Here is a 15,250-nt window from a genome sequence, read left to right on the forward strand (position 1 = left end):
TTTTGGAACCTCTTAGTGAAAACAGGTTAAAACAGCATGTGAAATTGTCCATTTTTGCATCTACCAAATTAGCGATCTTTGCCACAGCATTTAAATGGTCATAAAGTTGGGTTTTTGCACGTGTCTGCTGACAATATGATTCCTTTAATAACTAACCTCTAACATTGACACAGCAGGAGCTTCAAAATCAGCTTTTTCTAGATTATCTGTTAAATAAAATACTTTTATAGGTAGCTTTTGTACTTCTGACATGTGTTGATCAAAAACTTTTACCTTCTTATTCATTCAGGTGAAAAGAACTGAGCAGAGCACCGTCCCCATAAAATGCTCAGAAGCTGTAATTTCCTCCAAGTCCTGTCGTACTGGGGAAGAGATTTATGTAACCAGCAGTGATTTATGCAGAAATGTACCTCATCTGCATTTCTTATGATTTATGATGCTTTGATGAATTCTTGGAAGAGCAAGGAGGAACATTACATCAGAACAAAGCAGTGTTTGGCATATGATAAATCATGGCTTCTCAAAAGCCAGTCATGCATTTCTCTGTTTACACAGTATTCCTGGAGTGATAGTACAATGGCCCTGTCCATAAGCAATGTGCAAGTTCACAATTGTCTTAATGCCCAGACCATACCTTCCTGCTGCCTCTTTTGTGCTGGCATTAGCAGCTATGTGGCTGTGTTGTGAAAATGAAGCTTTTCTTTTTTTTTGTTGGATAAATGTTACACAAGATTAGTGAGCATTCCACATTGCTTTGGCTTACACTGATTGTGAAACCCACCACTAGCTGGGATGTGAGGAAAAAAGAAGTGTTTGTCAGTACTGTAAGCCCGTATTTACAATCTGTTGCATCCTCTGTTCTGCATGGGAAAAGAGGACCATCCAAAAGTAAATCTGTCAGAAAGGTACATAAATTGCCTTAGGTTATTAGGGCATGCTTTTGCTCTCTGTCTCTTCTCCATTTCCTACACCTTCTCACTTGATTGAGTTGCCAGTGACGTGTGTTTCCACTTCTCAAGTATCCTTCTTCTCCCTGTTCATTCTCTATATACTGACTCTTTCTTCTTTTCCTTAATATTGAGCTCCTTGAATCCTACTCTGTCTGTAGCTTCTATTTCTGGCTGATTCTACTGCATAAATCAGCCCTTTAAGGCTGAAGGAACTCCACCATTTTCTTTCATGAGTCAGCATGCCTTGGTAAAGGGTTTTGGGTACAATGTAACACTGAACATCAAAATCTTTGGCATAATGGGTTTTGCAGATGGCTGACTAGACTGCATGGTGATACACTTTGCTTTAATTAATTGTAGCAGTAAGCTTCAGAGATTCTAGGTACATTGGTATATTTATTTATGTTGGGATCATTTTACTTTTGTTATTTGTTATTTTATATAATAAAATCCTTTCTTTCCTATATGGAAGAGGATTAAGAGCTAGAAAACAAGATGTCTCTCAAAATAAGCTTCATTGTTTGTTTTTACATAAGCTTGGGGACATGCCCGTTGTCCTGTTTTGAATGAATTGTGAAGTGCCTGCAGGGTTGTTTTTTTTTACAGAAAGAACTGACCAGGGCATGCCAAGCAGGCTATGTTCTGCATCAAACATCCATGAACTGAGATATTAAAGACCCATTATAGACAACCCTTAGAGAACATAACAGATTAGGCTAATTATATAAGTATATGTGTTCTTCTTGAAGGCATTTACCACAAGTTTCTTGTGGAAGATGTCTTGTTCAAAACAAGAGGACACCAGTGAACACACTCTTCATTCATCCATTGCTGTGGGTATTCTTTCATGCAGTTCCAGAAACCTGTGTGTAACAGATTATAAAATTTACCAAGTGATGGTAATGTACTTTAATAGCCTCTAATGTCTCTATGGGAAGCATAAGCCAAAGTTTAAAACATGTTATTTAACCCATAGTCTCAAGACATTCATAATTACAGTAAGTGTCTAACATTGTTTCTAATATTACCAGCCTCAGCTAGAAAAGGAAATGAATTGACTTTACCACCTCTTTTTCCAAGGCAGAACTTACAAGTCTCTTTCTCTTGGCTCAAATCTTGCCTATCTCACATCAACTATTGTTGTTATTATTATTACTGCCACCACCATCATCATCATCACTAGCAAACAAAACTTCATTATGTAGATGTGCTATTTATGGCTATTTTCATGAGGATTTTGAGAGAGATGTTATGTGCACTGTGCACATAACTTTTTTTATCTCAAGTTGCTATTTCAAATGTTCTTTCTTTGAGGACCACATAAAGGATGCCAATGGTAGTGGAACAAAAATCAAAGACTACCTCTGTGTTTTATAGGAGGGGTTACTGAGCAGGCACTGGAGACTCTGAAAAGCAGTGGTTAAATGTAAGCCTTGCAGGGCAACTGTGCTAATGACACACATCACTTTCAGAAGTGTAGTAAAGTGTGACATACACATTACTTATTTAAGATAGCCACCAACGCGCTTATAACAAACATGGGTAGAGCCCTTCCCAAATCTTCATTCGTGAAGCCCAGCCATGATGATAGCCTGGATGTTTCTGAGTGGTGTAAGCTATGAAATAATAGTGTCCTCAAGCAACTCCAACCTGTTCACTGCTAGGTTCTCAAAGCAAATCCTGAACTTCCTTGACCTAAGATGAGAGGAAACTCCACAATCAGGAGAGCAACCATTGCTCTCATATTTAACAGCTGATGATGAGTTGTGAGAGCCCTCTATACAAACAGCTCTCAAGGAACAGTAGAAACATAACAACAGTCTAAACCAAGTGCAAAACAAATAGCTTAGGCTTTTTTATAACCTTCACCAAATCTTTGAAATATAGATTATGGAGTCTGTCTGTTGCACTATACTACATTAACTAAAGCCATCACACATTTCTCAGTTCTAGTTGTGATTGTAGGGAGTGGGCCAAGGACTGATTATAAAAATACCTTTATCATCCTCTTTTGGCTATAAAATTTTCATCTTTTAAGATGACACCCTGCAAGCTTTCAGTGTTAGGAACTAGAAATTATTAACTTCTGGGAAAATTATTAAAATGTGTGGTGGGAAAGGACAATGCCAACATAGAGCTTGAACAGGCCTCTTGCCAAAGGCCTTGAGAGCTGTGCAAAACTTTGTTTCTTGTGTGTCTTTTATGTCACTGTTTATTGAAGAGGCTTTCTCAGACCTTATTTCTTTTTCTGTGTGTGTTTTTGTTCTTGGGGTTTTTATGTTCTTTTTTTTTCTATTTAACTAGCTATTTTGAAAGAAATAGCATTATCAGTTGAAAAAGAATGGATCTAGATGATAAAAAGCTGACAGATGATGCTACTAAAAGTTAAAAAGCATTAGGGCTTCTCTAACCTTTGCTAAGAGCTAAGGATAACTTTACCAGCATACTGGATGGAGAAGGAGTAAACACTGTCCTCCTGGGTATGCCAAGGAAACCACAGCTGCATCTGGGTCTTTTCTGAGTGTACCAACAGCTGAGCTACAGATTAATAGATTAGTGCACTTGAGAGGAGAATAAGACAGCAATTAATCTTATTCAAGTACTTTGAAAAGACACCTTGTATCTTCAAGTCTTCATCTAGGGGTTTTTTTTTGCTGTGATACAAGATCTATTCATGATGGACAGTCTGTTAAAGCAGTCACAGACAATGATTAGTGCTAGTGTGAGCCAAAATGTAGTTACTCAGTTTCCATTTTGAAAGGTTTACATTGTATAGGTAGCTTTAATGTAATTCTAACTGACAGGAAAAATTAATTCAGTAATTAAGTACCTCTCCGGAACAAATGAACCTATAGGTATTCCCAAAACATATGGTTCAAATCAGTGCTGATCAAGTCATAGTGTCTGCATTTGCCTCATGTACTAGCACTTCTAATCAACCGCAGTGAGGCTCAGTGCCCACTCTGTACAACTTTTCCTGATAGGTATCTTCAATAGATACCCAAAAGCAGCTGAGAGCTGTCAAGAATGACTGATGAACATTACTGGCTCCTTGCATTTTTAGGGACTTTGTGTTAAATTCTCTAGCTGCAGACCTTAGGCATTAAGGAAATTTGGAGACAACGGTTTCTCTAGATTTGAGTCAGGCAGGCTTCAATGCCCATATTGATAGGAGATGCTACTCAGTCAATTTCTGTCTTTGGATTTAATTTTCCTTCCCACAATGCTACAAAGGCAAGTGGTATTTCCAGCACTTTAAGAAGCCAGGATTCTCAGTCCACTAGTTTATACTACTGCTGAGACCTCTCTAGCCACTGAAGACGTCTTTGGGATTTTAAGTGAGGCTGACTTGTGAGGCTTCTTTCCGTAGGAGTAGTGACAATGGTAGTCACAACTATTTTGTTAAGAAAAATTGTAGCCTGTGTAAAGGGGTTCGATTCTACTTAGGAAAGATCCTTTCTGATTTCAGTAACATAAATGAATATAGACAGAGAGAGTGTAAAAATAAGCAGAAATATAGGAATGGCTTCTGCTATTACTTTGCTTTTTACCTCTGGAAAGGAAGAGAGATGGTACTTACCAATCAGTTAAGGGTATCTCCTCACAGCTGAATGAAGGTGCTGTTACAGTATTGTGCTGGTTTATCTGTGCCAGATAGTTTAAATTAAAAACAAAGCATTGCATACCCAGTGGCACACATTCTCCTGTGCGCCAGTAACTTGAACTTAAGCTGTTCAGGGAACTGGGTTGTGCATTCTCTTCAAGCTATAGCCCATTAAGTTGCTTGCTAACTGTGTAAAAGTAATAGCACTAGTTAGCTGCAAATGTTCTTAATTTCCTTTGGGAATGGGATAACAACATATCTGAGATTTGAATGTCCTTGTGGAGGGACTGCAACTCAGCTACATCTAGCAGGCTCTGTTTTGCTTCTTGTTTAACTAAATTAATTTGTTAGGCAGACAATTTGTCAAAATTAGCTATTGTTTCTTGGGTATTTGTGACTGTGCAGGAGGAGATGTACTTGAAAGTACAGTTCCTCTTTAATTAAACTGAAGGATTAAAATTATTTACTCTGATCTATCTCTTTCCCCCAGATCAGCACAACTACAGTCCTCAAAATCATAGAGCATCATGTCCCTTACTTCAAGACACTCCACTGAAATCCTCCACATGGACCAAGTAGAAGTAGAAGGTACAGGAAAAGGCTTTGCTGCTTGCTTGCGGCATGTCACTATGGTGTGGAACAAGAATCGCCATTTAGTAATAACTGCTTTTGACTTGCTGCAGTCTTTATCTTGCTTCAGAAATGCGCGAAGAACATTCACAGGATAGATGTCTAAAACAATTGAAATGGGGAAAGAGAAAGAAGAGGAAAACTCGAAAAGGCCATAGATTATGTACATAAATGGGAATTTTAAAGGCAACAGGAGAAACTACTGAGTTAAATAAAAAAAAAAAAAGAAAAATTATGTAAGGTAACATATTTGAGTAGCAAACATTATGCTGTTGGAAGTGTTACTCTAAGTTTTTGCTATGTAAGTGATACCTTCTGCAAGAACAAGATTGTAAGAGATGGTTTTACAACTTCTTAATTTTATCTGAAGCAAAAGATGTTTTGAAACCAAATTGGCTTTCTGGACTTGGAGAGATATTGGTTATCTGCTTGGAAACCATCCACAACACCTATAAAGATGACATTTTTAGCTTGTGGTCTCAAATATGGGTTCTTTCACCCAGTGTGCAAGAAGCCAATTCATACGCAGAGTTGGGATATTTGTTTGTTTCATCTCTGTGCAGAGATGGGTGCTAGGTCCACAAAAGTAGCACACATTTAGTATGACAGGTGCTCATTTTTATACACTTTTAACAATAAAAAATTGACATTTCCTATATATGTAACAACCTAAGGCTGTAGTCCTTGGGTTTGCATTCTCTCATTTCATCTCTGTTTGATACACTTATTTTATGGCACATGCTCCATAAGGAAGAGGCTTATGTAAGTAAGAGGTGAGTCTGTGGGTGGTATTTTACTATGTTAATGACTAACACTAGCACAAAGTTCAATCAAAGTTATTCTTTAGTTTTATCAACAGTTTGGTTGTTTCTTTTTTTTCACAGAATTAGGGAATAACTTCTTTTATTTATCCCATACTGTACTTTCGAAAATTTTTAACCCTCTTATGATACTTTATTTCAACAAGTATTACTCTGCCTCATGCCCTCATAATGCAGCATTTCCTCCTTGCAAACATGGAGATGTCCTCCAGGTACAGTAGCCAAGGAAGATTATTTTTATGCATAAATTTCTGACTCCATTATAAACTGTGCAGCTACTAGAGATCCTGGAGTTTGTTCCAAAAAACCCAGCACATCTGTTGCATAGAGCCTACAGGTGAGGACTAGTCATGGGCAGGTCCTGTCAGATGCTGAGTGCCCTTGCCTTGCAGATCACAGCACCCATCAACTGGCGCTGGGTTATGTGGGAGAAGAGCTGTGGCCCCACTTCAGGTTACTACTTTCCTGCCTGTGAAAATCTCCACTAGAATTCCCTTGTGTCACTAGTGCAAAATAATTCCCTTTTCAAGTTCAGAGGTGTCTGCCACTCTGTAGGCAAATCCATGCAAACTTTGGAAAAGGCTAAGAAATCTCTGAGTATGAGTTGCTGTCCATTTATGTAAAATATCCCCAGCACCATCACAGCAGAGAAGGGGTTTTTTTGAATTTCTAAAAAATTTCCTAAAAACTGTGAGACTCTGCATTTAACTGTATTTTTTGTAGTGCCTTGTTCTACACCTGGGTCCTCTTATTTGAGCATCTCTCGATTATGGCTGTCATGTGCCTGCATAGAGCTGCATTGCTCAGGAAAGTCTCTAGGGAAATGGTGGGCTGAAAACTGGCTTCTTAGGCATATTGGCTGTTTACAGATTGTTTGGTTCATGTATTAGTTCTGTGGAATACAAGGAGCAAAGCTTTAATCTGTCTTCTGAAAATTACTGGGGCTCAGTGGATGAAACTGAGCAGGGCCTTCACTTACTAGTCACAGTCTGAGAAACAGAAGTTTGGTGTAGCCTGGATCCAGCCTTTGATAGAGTGAATTAGAGTAATTCACCTCAAAAGTGATCATGCCCGGGTCATTGTGACCATTGCTTATCTAGGGAGAGGGGGTGACTCTTGCTCAGCTGGAGGTGATAAAAGGCCTTCTTCCAGGCTTACTACAAATATCCTTAGGGATTAACTTGATGTACTTTGCTAGATGCTGTATGGAGGATAAGGCCTGTTGTTCAGCTACTTCTTCAAAGGATTTCTACTCCTTAATCAGCACTAACTCAGTCATACTGGCTCCTCTTGTGATCTGCCTTGGAGGCATGCTGATGCCCTGAGGGACATCACTGGTCATGAGCAGAATTTTAGTGTTTGCTGGCAGTAGCCATAGGTCCTGTTGAATTCCATTATTGAAAAGCCTGAAGCAATCCTGGTTGTGCTCCCCCTGGGAACGGTCTTTTGGTCTTTGTGCACAGTGACAGTATCTGCCTACATGACAGTTGCACTTTAAAAATCTGGGTTATGTTCCCAGGCAAGCTGTTGGTCATCTGCAGGAGCCTCTGAGAAGATAGTCACAGCCAGCCACAAATTGGTGTTCCCCTGAGGAAAGGAGGGGAACTAAGGCTATTAAGGCCTGACTCACTACTCTTGCGGCTTCTCCAGGGGATGAGCGTCTCTCTTCCTACTGACACAGACTGTGACAAACCACTAGTAAATCCAGTAATGCAGGCTGTAAGATAAATTTGCATGCTGTCAGGGGTGAGTGGACTTTCTCACAGCTCCTGTAAAGCATATTCTTCCATAAGTGCTTGTCACTCCCCATTCATCTGTCAGTCCCCTGATAGCTGTTCTCCTTGGTCAGCTTGTGGAGAGCCAGAGGGAGTCCAGTGTCTATCCAAACCGTTGTTATACTGCTACTGTTGCAATGTGTATTGTGTTCATTGCTATCAGTCTCTATCACAGCATGTTGTTTTTCAGCATGTGTTTGCTGGACAGCCATTTCCTCTGCTCAGAGAGGAACCATTTTCTGTCCTTAATCAAAGCCCTAGGAATGAAAACAGCCAGCTCTGTCATGTACCGCTTCTCCTTTCCCCATAGAGGGCTTGGGAGTGCAGAGCCAGAGGTGGCTTACCTCATTTCTAAGCAGTAACAGCTTTATTAGCCAGCCTTAGCAGTTGGACAAAGAAGAGAGTGTAGACACAGGCTTAATCATAGAAGTTGAGCTATTTTTGTAACAAAATTGGGTTGCTAAAAGTTTGCACAAAAAAGAATTCATGACCTCATGCAGCAAACCAACATAATAAGGGGAATGCCTTTTGATTAAATAAATCAAATATAAATACATTTAACAAATCAATCAGTGTATTTTGAAGAAATGCTGTCTATTCTTTTTGAGAGCACAGGATTCATTCATCTTCCTCTAGGTACTAACAATGAACTGAAGATAAAAAACAAATCTGATAATTTTAACACAGTGTATTGATTTGTGCAGTTCCAGTATGCTTGGAAAAGGAGCATTGTTTTATTCTGCATGCACATGCTTCCTACAGCAGGCAGCAGAAACGTGCTAAGTGTGTAGTGTGATTTTCCAACAGGAAAATCTCCTGGGGTTCTAAAAACAGGCTTTTGCATTTTGCAGATGTGGAAAAAATAACAAGGGCCAATTTTCACCTTAAAACTGATGGGAGGAGAAGAGGAGGAAATCAGACAGAATGTTTTCCATTTGATGCTATAGTCAGGTGCAAATATATACTTTAAGTAGTGTTTTTCCAGTTAAGTTCCACTAAAACTATATGGAATCTCTCTGTATGGAAGTTAATGCATGTTCTGTAAGAATCATTGTGGAAAACAATTGGAATGGCAGATGTGTACATATGACAAACAAACTGTTATGTTTTTTACATTCTTCCTGTAGTTCCACTTACTTTATTTTGTAGAGAAGACGAGTTGGTTTTAACTCTCCATAATAGCTAACAGCATTGCTCCTCCCGGTCAACAGAAGCTAATGGATACAAAAGAACCTGTTGTAAGGATGATTAAGAAATAGAAAAGTTAACGCAGATACTCTAGTGTCTATTAAAAGCATATATTTTAAGCATCTTGAACGACTCCAAGTATGTTCAGTAGGACGTATGTGTCAACCTACAAAATGGTCTGGCTGGACTCCTGTGGAACTCATTTAAAGGACAGTTTGTTTTTTTCAACTGATTCCTTTGTAAAATACTCTCTGGTTAGAAATCTTTGATAAATATTAGTTAAACATAAACCCTAAGTTGTGACAGTCTTTTGTATTTGCTCAGTTCTTGAGACAGAGGCATAAATGGGCATTTTCACCATTATAGCTCAAGAAATGGGTTGTCTTTCTCTAGTATGGTTGAATGAATGCATCTTTTGCATGTGTTAGTGGATTATATTAGCTTAAAAAGAAAGAAGTGTACAAGTGCATTGGTTATTTTTATCCCACTCAGAGTCTGATTGTTCTTAATAACACTGAGATTGTAGAGATGTCTTTGGAATGATGATCAAAGTACTTTGGCATTGTGGTTGTTTTCTAAACCAGAAAAAGGAAAGTGGAAAAAAAACTATGTGGGACTGAGAAAGATTTGTAAAATGTAGAAAAGGATGACTCCTTCTAGAAAGAAAGAAACTCTACCAGTTGTTCTTGATGAGGTTGTTCTCTGCTCAGAGATTTTATGTAAGTGTGCATTTATGCTTGGCCAGGTAGGAACATGGCAAACCACCAAAAAAACAAAGCAAGGTTCTTTGGGAGCAAAACCCTTCAAACTTTATGAAGCTGACGGTATTGTACTGAATGCCATTTCTTGGTCTGAGTAAACTTTCTGCACGGAATAAGAATTTTTCTTATTTCAATTCTTTTGTGTACTAACTTTTTTCTTTTTTGGTTGACAATATAGTTTTGAAGTGGGCTCTTCAGTGATTTTTGAAGTACTTCTCAAAAGACTGATAAGGTAGAATAATTAATTAGTCACAGTGGCTCTTGACATTTCAAGATAAGTTTGGCCTGCTTAACAAGGATGACATGATGGAGGGACTATAGACTTGATTAAAGAAAGACTTAGGTCTATCAGGGATGAATAGGTCATTTTGGTGATTATGTAAATGTTGCAGAAGTTCTGGGTGAGTAGGATGGTATATCAGAGTGATACCTTCTCCCAGAAATCTGGGGTGGGGGTAGAGGGAAAGCAAAGAAAGATGTCAGCTGCATAAAATGAATGACTTCTCCTGAAGAACTGTTGTATACTTGAACCAAGTATATTAGCTGAACGATATAAGTTTAATTGCAGCTACTTAAATGGATGCTCAGTATAAGGTAGACTTCCCTCTGCAAGGGAAAGGAAAATACAGATGAAGTCCTAGTTAACTGAGCTTTTAGGGTAATTTCCTCCCTCCCTACTTTCCTGTAAAGTCATGGAACTGGTCTTTGAAAAGCGCCTGCAGAATGCCGCAGTTCTGCTCAGTCTTTGCAAATACTCCTATTTCCCTCATGCAGTTCACCCTGACCTAATGAGCCAAACAGAACCCTCTATCACTGCACCAGCAGTGCTGCTCCCTCAGCCTGCCTGGGGACAGACAATGTGTTCTGCCATGAGATAGCAGAGACTGAGGCATTCATATCTTTTCATGAGGCCTCTCCATGAGGCTGGAGGAAAGCTGTACACCTGCTTCGACACTCTGTGATCCACTTCTTTTCCTAGCCACCATCCTTCTTCCCTCCACAGAGGCAGGCATTGCATATTTTATCTGGTAAAGCAGACTACTGCAGTGACCAATTTCCTCCCTAAAGTAATTTCTTTTCAAGAAAACTAAGGCAAATCAGCAGAGTCTGTGAAGAAGTGTTGAATTAAACCATGTTATACTGCCATGGAAGCTCCCATCCAGGTGTGACATAACTAGATTGCAGCAGCTTTCTCCTACTCTACGGAAGGATAATTTACTGTGATTGAAGAACATCAACGCAGGTGTGAATGCGAGTCCTTATACAGGGTGAAGGGTTAATGAATTTAATTTATACTCTGCACTGATGTATTCCTGCAGTCCTGGTGTGGCAAATCCTCACTAAATGCCACCAAAAGAAGTCAGGTTGAGTTTTTTGATTATTGTTTTTGGTAGTGAGGCATTTTTAAAAGATAAACAAGAATCCCCGTGTCACCTGTTCAATTTGGATGCCTTTGTCGAGCACTCAAAACTGAGCTGCATCTCAGTTTTCACCTTTAGTCCCTTTTCCCACTTCAAATTGTTTGACAGGTGTCTGGGAGTAAGGCACTTCTGAGCTGGCACAGAGACTTTTTTGACATGAAAGCACACATTTCAAATGCAAAAGCTTTCTGTGACCTTCTCATCTGAGTCATTTTACTGTTTTACCGAGCTGCTGTTACCTATCATGTCATAGGTTGCCTCTTCACTTGAGTCCAGTCCCCAGCAGACTAATGGAGCTATGGTGGTGTGCAGATCGCAGGCATGCAGTGCACCCTTTTTGTGTGACTAATTATTCCCTATTATGGTGACTTGAGCCACCAAACAAGAGGTTTTTCATCTTTTTTGTTTGTTTGTTTGTTTTTATTTTTTGTGTTTGTTTTTTTGTTTGGTTGGTTGCTTTTTGGTTTTTTGTGGTTTTTGTTTGTTTTTTTGTGTTTGTCTGGTTTGGTTTGGGGTTTTATGTTTTTTGGTTTGTTTGTTTGTTGGTGTTGGTTTTGGTTTGGGTTGGGTTTTTTGTTTGTTTTTGTTTTCTTTTTTTTGGGGGGGAGCTTTCTTTTTCTTCCTGTGTCCCAGACCTGTAGGACTAGAAATTAAACCAACATAATCCACATAAGGTAGCTAAGTAAAGACAGTCTGCTGGCAGAAGGATCAATGTTGCTGTGCAAGGTATCCAGCTTTCCTGGGAAGCATTTAGGCATTCACAGATTCAAAACCCCTGCAGAAAACCCAGTGGTACAGTAAGTGCCTCAGGATCCCCTTTAGTGCCTGCTTTATTTGATAAAAGGTTTGTTTACATGGTTTAATATCTGCAATTAATCTACATTTTTGCTTAACTGCTACTTTAATTTGCATTACAATTGTTCTTTGAGATTGGTAACTGAATACATTTTCTTCAAGTATTACTACTCTTCATGCTTTGTTTTATGTCCACATTTCATGGGTCCCTGTGCAAAAATATTTTTTTTTTATTGGGCTCAGCAGGTATTCCTGTGACTAGTCTGACCAGCTGTTTCCTTCTCTTTTTTTTGTGTTCACAGATCAAATTTATCTCACAGAAACAAATGCTGCCAAGTGATTGATATTAATAATGCATTGAAAGCTGCAGCCTACATCTGATGTTTTCTTCTACTCTTGAGGAAAAGAATTATTGTAAACCTTTGAATGTTCCTTTCGGTCCTCCAGTCAGAGTAATCTTGAGGGCTTTTGAGGTACTCAAGGAAGGCTTACAGGAATGTAAGTGGGCTTTTCTGAAAGAAAAAAACATCCTACCTTTTCATTTTGTTCTAAAGGAGTGTCTCCTACTGCGGAGGAATGAAAGGTCTGGAATTACATCCTACCTAGTAAATTAAAACTGGATACCACTTTCAGTTAAATTACCCATCATTATGCAGGATTGTTTCCTCTTATGTCTTTTATTGTTCTTTTTTCCCTGGCTCATGCTTAAAGCAGTCAAAATATGGAGGTTTTTCATCTCCTCCTCAGAGTGGAGGTCAGCGAGGCTCTGAACATACTTGGCTGCTCTCTAAATTTCATTCCCCCTTTGAACACCTCTATCATTGAGGCAACCAAATCTAAGCTCATCTGTTGTGGTCCCAGACTCTTTAGCACTGAGGTCCTGCAGTCTGGGACCAGGAGTGGGGTGTCTGTGCTCCCTGTTGCTGCAAGGGATGTTGATGAGTAGTGGTGCTCACTCAGCTTGGAGCTGCACAAAGACAGCAAGTAGGACATAGCATGCATGGGAATTTAAAATCCTATCCATCTCTGTTGGACCCAGCTTTACTTGACATGAGAAATAAATAATCTGGTTTTATTATGAGCAAATGAATTTAGTGGAAAACAGAAGGGACTGGGGTTTTCTTTTCTCGTTTAAGTCCAAGGGTTTTTTTAGGTGTATCGTGAAAGCTGTAAGGTCGAGGGTCCTGTCCTGGCACCAGGGAACCTTCGCAGCCAGGAATACGGAAAAGTATAAAAATAAAAATGTACCCTCTGCCACATGGTTACTCATTGTGTGCAGAGAGACCCCCCTGTACAACGTATGGGGGGGTATGTCACAAATCAATCAAGAGGGAGGGTAACACCCCCCTGAGTCCGAGAAATTACCTTTTAAGGTAAAAAACCTGGCAATCAATGAATATGTAACACCTTATGTAACCAGGAGAACACGAAAGGCGTGTTTTTCAAACAGTTGGTGTGCCTCTAGGTCCATGTGACTTGGGATTGCACCCAACGCTGCAATAAAAAACTTCTTGCTGCATTTTTCCTGGTCCTGCAGGTATTTTTTGCTGTTTGCTTAAATTTAAAGCAAGGATTTTCCCTACACTCAATGACCTAACAGCTTGCACAGCAAATGAAGGGCCAATGCATTTGTCCTAGAATCTTTTCGAAGTGTCATAATTTTTTTTGGTAACACATGAGTGGCACAGTTAGTTTAAACAGGAGATGCTCAGGATACCTTCACCCTCAATCATACTAGACCAAACCTGCTGATGCTCTCTCCTGGCAGCTGGAAGATACAGCCGTCAACTGGTGTCAAGAATTGTGCTCTTTGCCCCGTGGAAATGTTGTGGTAAGAGGCAATACTTCCCCAAATTGCATAATATCTTTTTTCCATTCTCTCTGGCAGCACACCCATTCTTAAGCCACCATGGTCACTCTCAAGGAGTTACTCTGAAAGATTTTGAGTTACTTCCGTTTCAACATGTGTTTCTCAATATGCATTTTTTTCAAACAAGATCTTACTGTGTTTTCTGGTTTAGTTTCTGTCTTTTCTTAATTAATTTTCTATTCATTCCCTGTCACTGAATTGATAGTTGTGATGAATGCTTGTATAACAGAACCACAGATTCAACTAGGTTGGAAAAGACCTCTGAGATCATCAAGTCCAACTTTTGACCTAGCAACAGCTGTGCATGTTTCTTGTTCAGCCTCTGAGGCAAATGTTAGACCAGGTTCTGGGTCTCACGTGCCTCTGCTACATCTTTATCTGTAGGTTCTCATGGGACAAATGCACCTACATAGGCAATTATCTTGGGTTTGCATTTCTTTTTTCAATTTGCAATCCATTGCTCACTTCTGAATCTGTGTTTGTGTAGAACATTTTGTAATTTCTGACACAAGAAGAATCAAAATCTAAATGAGATCTGTTATGGCCAATGGAAGTCTGTTCTAGAAGGCTGTGTGCAGGGTAGCAGTTAGTTGGCTTTAAGGGCACTAGGTGCTTCAGTAGACTAACACTTTCACACCTGACCTTGCAGGTTCACCCTGTGGAAACTGATAAGGCATTGGAATCCACATCAGGGAATTGAATGGACCATTTGCTGACTTTATAAATCAGACATCAGAAACTCAGAAATGTCTACATCTGCATTCTGGAGAGACTTACAGAAGTACATGCTTCACACAGAAGAGAAAATTCTAACCAGTGACTGAAAGTCAGCAAACTCCTTTGAAGTTCAAATAAATCTTAGTGTTCAATTCATTACACTTTGTGTATATATGGGCTGGTGTTCGACTAGTACACTGGTCTTGAGTGTTATTTATTGTTTTTTTAAGTAATGGAACACCAACCAAAAGAAATTTGATACTACGGGTTTAGTGGAATTATTACTTTCCTGTTTTTGTGGTGTCTAGCACACCTACAACTACTGCAAACAGTTTCTCCTATATCCATTGACTGAAACCTGCTGTTGCGTTTCTCTACAGGTTTAACTAGAGATCCCTCATGGGTTCTCATAGGAAAGTTTCAGAAACAGTCTGAATGTTTCCCATACCTTGTTCTATACTTTCTAGTACATTCCCCCTAGAAATGATGCCATTTGTGTTTGTGGGTGTGATGGTTTTGTTCTTGTTGTTTTGATTTTGCTTTATGCTGCACGCGCATATTACGGAATGGGCAACGGAAAGGTGAGAGTGATAGGTGTAAATGGTGGGTGGCATCCTTGGGCTGGGCACCAAACACTGTCATGATAGATTAGCAGAAAGATGAAGTAAAACAAACTGATGTGCTGATGGAAGAAGAGATTGGTGTTGAGACTGGAGCT

The 15,250-nt window shown here is 39.4% G+C and overlaps 1 long non-coding RNA gene across 1 annotated transcript in view; it reads left to right on the top strand.

The window, feature by feature from the left end:
- The window catches only part of LOC108639272, a 38,524-nt gene extending 23,888 nt beyond the window's left edge, over positions 1-14,636 (top strand). The window contains exons 2-4 of the long non-coding RNA XR_001920369.2: positions 12,248-12,443; positions 13,714-13,776; positions 14,465-14,636. This is a non-coding gene — a long non-coding RNA (uncharacterized LOC108639272). The remainder of the gene's footprint in view (positions 1-12,247; positions 12,444-13,713; positions 13,777-14,464) is intronic.
- Positions 14,637-15,250: the final 614 nt, after the last annotated feature.

This window comes from Manacus vitellinus, unplaced genomic scaffold (genome assembly GCF_001715985.3).
Source record: "Manacus vitellinus isolate BGI_N305 unplaced genomic scaffold, ASM171598v3 scaffold_18_pilon, whole genome shotgun sequence".
Taxonomy (NCBI): Eukaryota; Metazoa; Chordata; class Aves; order Passeriformes; family Pipridae; genus Manacus; species Manacus vitellinus.